The sequence below is a fragment of the Heloderma suspectum genome, chromosome 2, assembly GCF_057233095.1.
Source record: "Heloderma suspectum isolate Gila_16-S chromosome 2, 16-S_ref, whole genome shotgun sequence".
NCBI classification, from domain to species: Eukaryota; Metazoa; Chordata; class Lepidosauria; order Squamata; family Helodermatidae; genus Heloderma; species Heloderma suspectum.
The window spans coordinates 394,955,000-394,965,409 of NC_139459.1; positions in this window are offsets into that span (position 1 = coordinate 394,955,000).

The window sequence follows — 10,410 nt, forward strand, 5'->3', positions numbered from 1 at the left end:
CAGACTTGAAAACCCATCACATAATCCACATGGGGGAGAAGCCCTATAAATGCTCCGAGTGTGGTAAGCATTTCCATCACAGGAAAACCATGTTTTGTCATCAAGGAATGCACACTGGGGAGAAACCGTATAAATGCTTAGAATGTGGGAAGGGTTTCAATTGGAGATCACAACTTAAAACCCTTCAAAGGATCCACACAGCATAGAAACCCTATAAATGCTAAGACTGCGGAAAGAGCTTCACTCTCAGCACGAACTTGAAAAGACATGAAAGAATTCTGACAGGAGAGACGCCCTATACACGCTTGAGATGTGGAAAAAGCTTCAGTGAGAACACAGTCCGCAAAAAGAATTCACATTAAAACTGGAGCACAGTCTTTCATTTAAAACTAGTATTTATGCTGATGTTCTTCTATTGTTTATCTCGAACCTCCAGTTGTCTGTTACAGCTTTGATGCAGTTGAGCTAGCTGGCTTTCTGCCCATAAATGCTTCCCTCCCAGCAGGCTCCCTTGAATTGTTCTGCTTGAGGGTTTTTTCTTCTTCTGACTTCAAATGCCCTCCTTTCCCCTATCCATACATCCCTTTTTTAAAAAATAAAGGTGTCTGCAGGAGACAGAGCCCTTTAAACAAACACACATTTTAGAGCCTGAGGCAGCTGCCTCAGACAGCTGATTTGGGGCATCATGAAAAAGTAGCATATTATTCATTATTAAACTTATTAATGATTGTATTTTCACTACCAGGAAAAGAGAGAGGTGCGTGTAGGATTTCTGCCTCGGGGGCCAAAACAACTTGGCTGGCTATGAGGACTGCGATGCACCTTTATTGGGGCATGGGGGTCGGAGGGAGGCACCATTTGCCACTCTGCCTCAGGCAGCAAAATGTCTTAGGGCCAGCCTTGGATATGGCTGTAGAGAACTGTGGGGTGAGAAAAAGTAGCTGAGATGGTAAAGGAAATTATGTGCGGTGGGGAAACAACTGGGGTTTCAGAGAGATTTGTTGATGGGGGAACAGGTTCAGGACTTCATCAAACATATTGTGTAATCCTACACATGTTTACTCCGAGGTAAGTCACACTGCGTTCAATGGGATTTGCTCCCAAGTACGTTTATGCAGTATTGGACTCTTACTCCTTAGTAAACGTGCTCAGAGATACAACCTGCCTTATCCACCCTGAATCATAGGGTCAGAAGGGGCCTACAACACCATTGAGTCCAAACCCCTGCTCAGTGCAGGAAGCCTGAGTCCCAGGCCATCTCCCATCCAAGTACTAACCAGGGCTGACCCTGCTTAGCTTATGAGATCAGGCGCATCCAGGTCTTTGCTCATCTGAAGGTAGTTCCAGTATCTGAATCTGGGCAAAACCTGGAGATATGTTCATAAACGATCTGGAATTAGGAGTGAGCAGTGAAGTGGCCAAGTCCGCCGATGCCACCAAATTATTTAGGGTGGTTAAAACAAAAAGGGATTGTGAAGAGCTCCAAAAGGATCTCTACAAACTGGGAGAATGGGCATCCAAATGGCAAATGTGCTTCAAGGTAAGCAAGTTTAAGGTGATGCATTTTGGGGCAAAAAATCCCAACTTCAAGTGTAGTCTGATGGGATCTGAGCTAGTGGTGACTGACCAGGAAAGAGATCTTGAGGTTGTGGTGGACAGCTCAATGGAGATGTCAGCCCAGTGTGCAGTCGCTGTAAAAAAGGCAATCTCCATGTTAGGCCTAGTTAGAAAAGGAACTGAGAATAAAAATGCCAATATCATACTGCCCCTATACAAATCTATGGTGCGACCACACTTGGAATACTGTGTCCAGTTCTGGTCACCACAGCTAAAAAACAGATATTGTAGAGCTGGAAAAAGTGCAGAAAAGGGCAACTAAAATGATCAAGGAGCCTGGAGCATCTCCCCCGTGAGGGAAGGTTACAACAGCTGGGCTTGTTTAGCCTGGAAAAAAGGAGCGTAAGGGGGGGACATGATAGAGGTATACAAAATTATGCATGGTGTAGAGAATGTGGATAGGGAGACATTTTTCTCCCTCTCTCAAAACGCTTGAACCTGGGGTCATCCCATGAAGCTGATTGATGGGAGATTCAGGACAGATAAAAGGAAGAACTCCTTCACACAATGCATAGTTAAACAATGGAACTCGTTACCACAGGAAGTTGTGATGGCCACCCATTTGGATGGCTTTAAAAGGGGGTTGGAGAAATTCCAGGAGGAGAAGGCTATCAATGGCTTCTAGGCCTGATTGCTCTATGCTACCTCCAGTACCAGAGGCAGTGAGCCTATGTACAGCAGTTGCTGGGGAACATGGGCAGGAGGGTGCTGTTGTGCTCATGCCCTGCTTGTGGGTTCCTGGTCAACAGCTGGCTGGCTACTGTGGGAACAGAATGCTGGACTAGATGGACCCTTGGTCTGATCCAGCATGGCTCTTCTTACGTTCTTATAATTTTAGTGCTGTGGCAAAAACATCTCCCGCATTCTTTTCGACCATTCTCATTCAATTTCATAGAGGAGAAATTGCTTCTGAAAAAAATTCAATGGTGAACAAATTTTGGAGAAATTCTCATGGGTCGGGTTTGGGTTCCTTGGGCTTACCTTACTTAGAAGGTGGCAAGGGAGTGAGCACAGGTGTCCTGATTTTCATTGTACAATCATCTCTCTGGCAGCCCGGAGCCTCCTCAGCTTCCCACACTTCAATTAAAGCCCAGTTTAAAGCACCAGGGGGTAATGAGGCTAGCTGCAATTAGTTAAGCTAAAAAACACCACAAAAATACATTATAAAACATCCTGAATGAGGCAGAACAAGGGAAGCCTGTTTCATGGGGGAAGAAAACTTTCAGGAAATTGGAGGACAGATTTTGGCAGAGCATTAACTCCACCTCATCCCTGGAGCTGGACACCACACTGCCCCCACCTGCATCGCAGTGGATGCAAACTGGGGGCCAGCCTGCCAAGACGGTTGATGCTGTTGCAGCACGAAATCCCCAAAAACTCTTAGGAAAAAGGAACGAAGCTGTGCTACACGCCCTGTCAATGGGAAGCCCTAGCTGGGAGAAACAATGGAGAATTTCTCCTCCCCCTGGAAAAGTTCGGTGAAATTGTCTCCCAAATCTCCCTGCCCACAACTAAGATGGAGAATTTCAAGAGGCCATTTATGCACAGCTCTAGATAATTTCGGAAATTTAAAAAACAACCAACCAAAAACAAAGGTTTGATTGGTTTTAAGGATTGAGCTCCGACTGAAACTCTTCCCACACTCTACACATTTATAAGCCTCCTCCCCTGTGTGAATTCTTTGATGCAGGGGTCCCCAACATGATGCCATGGACACGCCAAAAATGTTAATTTAATTTTATTTTTTAAATATTTCCCCCTTTTCTAAGGTACATTGATGTACATTAATGTACACTGATGTACATTTTTTAATGCCATGGACTCACCAAAAATGTTGTTAATTTCTTTTAATTTTTTTAATATTTCCCAGTTTTTTCATGTACATTGATGTACATTAACGTACATTTTAATGTACAAAGATTTGCGTGAAATGCATACAACTTTCTAGCAATTATACATGGGTTCAACAAAAGTGGATCAAATATCCAAATAAGTATCCATTTGAAGGTGACTTCTACATGCCACCCTTTCAAATACGGGAAGTGTTGTAAGGTCCTCAGTCCATTGCATTATAGGAGATGAGTGTTGCAATATCAGTCTTTTAGCTTCCAATCTTGTAACATCAGTCTTTTAGCTGTCAAATTGGTGCAGAGAATCCATTTACGCTGACCATTTGTTAGTTTCCTTGAAGCAGGTAGATTAATTTAAAAGTAGTGTATACATCAATGAATATTAAAGACTGTTCCAGTCAAAATGTTTCTGTGTAATAACCTCCTCCCCAAAAGAAGCAACTAATGGACATTGTCAGAACATAAGTTTAAGAGAAGCATTAGCTGTATTGCATCACTAGCTATTAGCCAAATTAGACAGTGCCTTATAAAAGAGACATTGTTGTATCCAACAGATATGAAACAAAAGTTTTTGCTGAATAAGAAGCAGGCTAAGATCCATAGACATAACAGGCAGACACCAAAGTGGCGATCCACCAATTCGGCATTTTGGGGTGGTGCCCACAGTATGGTCTCAGATTCCCAAATGTGCCCACGGGTCCAAAAAAGTTGAGGACCCCTGCTTGGAGGGGTTTTAAGGGCTCTGCTCTCACTGAAACCCTTTCCACGCTCTAAGTATTTAGGTATCTCCCTTGTGCGGATTCTACCAAGATAGTTAAGCTGTTCTTTCGGACTGAATTGCTTTCTGCAGTCTGAGCATTTACAGAATATCTCCCCTGTGTGGATTCTTTGATGGGCTGTAAGGTGTGAGCTCCAAGTGAAACTCTTTCTACATTCTGAACATTTATAAGGCTTCTCCTCCATGTGGATGCTTCGATGTGATCTAAGGCTTATGTTATAACGAAATTTCTCCCCGCACGCCAAACATTTATGAGGCTTCTCGCCTGTGTGGATTCTTTGATAGGTTTTAAGGAGTGAGTTCTGAATGAAACTTTTCCCACACTCCAAGCATTTATAGGGTTTCTTGCCAGTGTGAATGCTTTCATGCAGCTGCTTTCATGCAGCTTTCTGCTGTTAACTGAAGTCTTTCCACTCTCAGAGCATTTATAGGGCTCCTCCCCTTTGTGAATTTTTTGATGCAAGTTAAGGTCTGAGCTACAACTACATTGATTTTCACACACCAAGCACTGAAATGTTTTCCCTTTTGTGTGAATTGCTTGACATTCAATGAAGCTTATCTCCTCAGTGAAACTCTTTCCACACTCACAGCATTTCCCCGGTTTCTTCCAATTATGAATATTCCTTTTGCTTCCTTCGAAAAGTTCATCTACTATAGCTCATTCATGGAAATCAGCCCCTTCAAACAATCTGGATCTGTTTCCCTACTTTACCTCATCTTCAGTTTTCATCCTTTGCTCTCTGACATGTTTATTTCTCCCATCAGCTGAAAGAAGAAAAAGAGGGGAAAAATCCAATGAACTGCTATTTTGATTATCAGAGTAGTGGGGAGGAAGAATCCTTCCAAATATATTAAATAGCCCCTTCAATAAAACTGACAACCAGAGTGGGACACAGAGGGTTTTACATTATTTGTTACTGATGGTATCGAAAGGTGCTGAGAGATCCAAACGAATCAAGAATCCCCATACCAGTTTCTAGTGTACTTCAAGGATGCCCCGCTGAATTCTTTAAAATAGTGGGGAGCATGCCCCCTGTCCAAGTGTAATTCATCACCTCCAAAATCCCTGACCCCAACCTGGCTGCTTTTATGACTCAAGAAGGGCATGGATCCAGAGAACAGGAGGAAGGCCTCATCCCTCCAAGCAGCTCACCCACACCCTCAAGTTGCAGAAGGTGAAAAATAGCTAAAACAACATGTCAAGAATGTGACCTAGCCCCATTCATCTCCAACTTGGTCAGAATTGTGGCATCCTTGTTGGTGGGAATGTGCCTCAAAGTGCGCATCACACAGATCACAGGAGGTTTCTGAACAAGCCCTCTGCTCTACTGAGCCTCCACTAAGGAGGCCACGAAGACCTCTGCCTGTCTTGTAATGAACCTGTCCGGTAATTAAGACCTTGAGGGCACCATTAACCAGAGAGGTGTGTTTGATGGGCATGTGAGAAAAGGCTTTTCTCCCAGGAGCTCTGGGTGATGTGCAGGGTTCACCCTCCTCCCCTCCATATTTGATCCTCATAACAACCTTGTGAGGTAGGTTAGTGTCAGAGAGAATGGCTAACCCAGGATCATACAGCAAACTTCATGGGTTTTGGGTCCGGGTGCCCCTGGTCTTAGCTCAAGCACAAAAAAAATTGGATCCTACAGTTCAAGATTATTTGTAAATGGTGATTATATGGGCTGTCATTTGTGTTTATTTTTCCACTGGTGAAGACTGTCTAGGTTGAAACGTGTATGGGACAGGGGTATCGCAAAATTTGTACAGCCCGGTATAGATACCAATTTTTATAATATGTATGTACGGAATATGTGAGGACTGTTTATAGATCTTTTTAACCTTGTTTGTAATATTTTGTTAAAACCATGTTTTTAATTTCATATTAGAATTGGTTGCATATTTAACACACCTGTATAAATAGACAGTTTCCCACAATCTAATTTGTTTGGTGGCTTTTTGTGTGGTTTCGGATATTACCTTTTTCTCTGCAAGCAAAATGATGGGAAACCTAGTACTGAAATACAGAGTGGATCTGAATGAACTACACGATGGCTTCATAATAAGAACAAGTATTTCCCATACAGAAAACATTAACACAGCCTTAAAATCAGACGGAAGAGTGAGCACTATCATACACCCACACACTTCTAAAAACAAACAATAAAACTGTCTATATCTCAGCAGAGACTGTAGCATTTAGAATTCTTCCACACTTTAAAATATAATTGTTCCATTGAATCTTAGTGTCAATATTCAGTTTCAAATTATGTTGCCTCTCAAGATATTATCAGCTTCCCTTTTTATCGTTCTACAAATCTCCTTATTGGAAGATACTGATTTTTTTTTTTTAAGTACCCACATTTTCGTAACTACAGTAACCACATTTGGCTACACATTGCGGGCAATAGCAAATTTTCTGGAAAAATTTCAGAAAAAATTCTGAAAACAGCAAGCGAGCCAAATCAACCAAACTCGCCATTCACACATCACTAGGTGGTACTGATAGGTACAATAAGCTACAAAACTTCCACAGAAACCATGTTTCAGGGGCCGTTTGGGGCAACAGTCTGTGTTCTGGAAAACAGCCTGGAATGGCAACTTCCCAGTGAACCAAATCAACCAAACTTACCGGTCACACATAACTATATGGGTGCGATGCAATGAGCCACAGAACTTTCACAGAAACCATGTGCCCCTGCTCCGTGCCTGTGCGCCCACTGGCCACCCGTTCAGGGCTGCGCACTGCCACCATTATTTACTTATGGGGCAGGGCAGGTGGCTGGTTTGTGCCAGTTTTTAGGATTTATCACACAATCCTATGCATGTTTACTCAGACGTCCGTCCCACTATGTTCAACGGCCAATTGGGCGTTCTCCCAGGGAAGCATGCCTCGGACTGCAGCCTTTGCTGCCTTCCCAAGGTCTCTGTAAATTGCATTCGAAATAAATACCCAGTGGATCGCACTGTTAATTCTTGAACATTAATTTTTACAGTGAGCGGACCTGCGAAATGCAACCTGCTGTGTCAGCTACACTTTTTGGCACAAGGTTGGCGTGTACCTGGGCACACAAACCCTGGTGGAGGGAAGGGAAACGGAAAAACCAGTTGGGGGGAGAGGAGAAAGAAGGTGTGTGTGTGTGTGTGTTTCAATCCCGCTGGGTGTGTGGACGTTTCTATTGCGGGATGGGAGAGATATAATGGAGGAGCTTAGGGAAGGCTAATGGGCAATGTTGGGGCACTAAGGGAGTGTGTCAGGGGGCTGTTTACATGAGAAGGGATCTGTCCATGAGGGCTGAGTTGAGAGGGTGAATTTTCCACAGAGTATCATATTTCGAAAACTGAAAATGTTTGTGAGTGAGTGAGTGAGCGGGTGAAAAAGATTAACACCCCTGCAATTTTTTCTCAAACGTCCAATGGAAATACCCCTGCCTGACTCTCAGCTGCACTGTTTTTGGATCCCAGTTGAAGGGTGTATATCTCACAACTTTGTACAATCTTAGAAGGGGGCGTGGCTGTGAGGGGCGTGGCTGTGACTGTCACAAAGGGACCCTGCACTTCTGAATTCGCCATTACACTACTGATTCTGGGCAAAAGTCCGTATTCTGGAGAATGGCCTAGAACGACAACTTCCAGATTCACCCGTCTGCCTGCCAGCCCATTCACTACCACCACCTCTTTCCCTCTTTCTCCCTGGATCCGACTCTCTCTCTCTCTAACACAAGCACACACCCCATGCGTCACACTCACACACACACACACACACACACCACAATCCCCCCCCCCACCTCAGAACTCCAGTGTTCTTCCAAATCTTCCACTGTTGCTCCCCTGCCCTTCAGAGCTCCCTGCTGGTCTGGCCCAGCCTCCTAGATTTGCTCCACCAGCCTTCCCAGCCCTCTGCCAGCCTCCCAAGCCCCCCATCACCTTCCCTTCCCAGGCAGATCCTAAGAACATAGAGTTGGATCCCCCAACTTTGTCATGCTTAGAGGAGACCCACTGAAATCAAAGAGACAAGTTCACTAAACCATCCATCGTCAAAAACTGGGATGAGAAGATTTTATATGACGTCTTAATCTGTTTGTGCCACATGCATCAGAACTATGAATTTTGGACTGGGCTAGGCAGTTGCTTTATTCCAATGTAGGACGATACTATTGTGTGCTTTGTTCCTTTTCTTGTAAGAAATATCCCAGAAACTCAACGATACATTTTTTTTTTTTTACAATAAATGTAAATGCACGTAGCTTGGTAGGCATTTTTAAGGCAATGGTCATTTGGGGCATATGAAAGAGGGACAGCTAAAATAGCTGAACCAAAGCTTGTTTTTGACCTAGTACTGGTAGGAAGCTTGACCTGGGGAAAAGGATTACTGGGAGAAACATTCTTGCTCAATAAGATTCATGTCCCAGACAGGTCAAAACAACAACAGACAAGTTGGGAAACTTCTATAGAACCATGCAATTAAAAACAAAATGTCATCCAATATTAATAAATAGGAAGAGGTGGGATTAAAAGATTGTAGTAGCCAATCAGAGTACAGTCAGCAATCACATCATATGTCATGTTCAAGCGTAAAACTATAAAAGTAGAGCCAAGATCTCGGGTCGGGTTGCTCCTGGCAGGGAGTAATCTCTGCAGGCAGAAATCTTTTATCGGTAATGTATGCATTGTGCTTTGTCTTGTTTTCTTTTCCTGTTGTAACATTTGTCAACAAATACCAAGATATCAATTTCTTTCTATTTGTCTTGAATACTATTGCTTGTTGTTAATACATGTTTAGAATATAACCTATGACTATCTATTTTTACATTAAGGGCGCAATCCTATGCATGTCTAGACAGAAAAAAGTCCTGCAACTCCCAGCATTCCCCAGCCAGCCATGCTGGCTGGGGAATGCTGGGAAATGTGGGACTTTTTTCTGTCTAAACATGCATAGGATTGCGCCCTAATTATGTTGAATGTGAAAAGACTGAGTCCTTCTCAGCATCAGAAAAAGCACATCTCTATGAACCCAGATATAGACAGGAAGCAGGAGCCTATCAAGAAAGCCGGAGGTCTGCTTAATTAGCTTTACTATCAAGAAATTATTTCTCCTACAGGTTTCCAACATTAATAATGTAATTACCTGGGAGTAAGCCCAATTGAACTTGGTGGAGTTCCTTCTGAGTAGAAATGGGATTCCATTGCTGTTATGAAGAGGAAACTTTTCATCAGTATTTTCAAATAAGAAGTTTCTGTAGAACAATAAAAGAGGGAGGGTGAAGATATCTTAACTTATATAATTTGAAATGGCATATTGAAAATATTAACAAATATTTGTTAAAGACACTAAGATTCAGGTAACAGGTATACTTAAAAATGAGGAAAAATTCTAAATGCTACAATCTCTGCTGAGATTTGGAGGGCTTGTGGGGGGGTGTTAGTGCTCACTATTCTGTCTGATTTTAAGGTTCCGTTAATACTTTCTGCGTGGGAAATATTTGTTATTCTGAGGCCATCATGTCGTATATTCAGATCCACTCTGTCTTTCAGCACAAGTGGCCCCAGGCAATGGTCTCTCATCACCTTGCACTGTGGGATACAGCGTTTTCCCATGCTCAGTGTTTTGGACTAGGACCAGGACACCTGGATCCATAACCCCTCAGCCGTGAAGCCCGCTGGATGATCCGGGGTCAGTCATTTCTTCCCACACTACACTAACCTACCTCGCAGGGTTGTTGTGAGGATAAAATATAGGGGGAGGGGGGAGAACCCTGCACAACCCCCAGCACTCCTGCCAGAAGGGAGCAGGTATAAGGGTGCAATCCTATGCATGTTTAGACAGAGAAAAGGCCTACATCTCCCAGCATGCCCCAGCCAGGGTGGCTGGGGCATGCTGGGCGTTGTAGGCCTTTTCTCTGTCTAAACATGCATAGGCTCGCGCCCTAAATGCACTAAATGAAATGTTTCTTTCCGGCATATTCCAAGGGAAGGGCATCTTTCTACTCTAGTTACCATGTGCGTGTTTTTCCTGCCATCCTTTCAGCTAGAAGAGATGCTGGGGAAAGAATCTGCATGCAAACCTCTGAGCAAGCCTCCCACCCGCCCCACTGTTGCTACCCCGCCCCCCAAACCAAGGCATCTTCCCCATTTGCCTGGAAGAATTTGGCTCCAGTCCAGAAACATCCC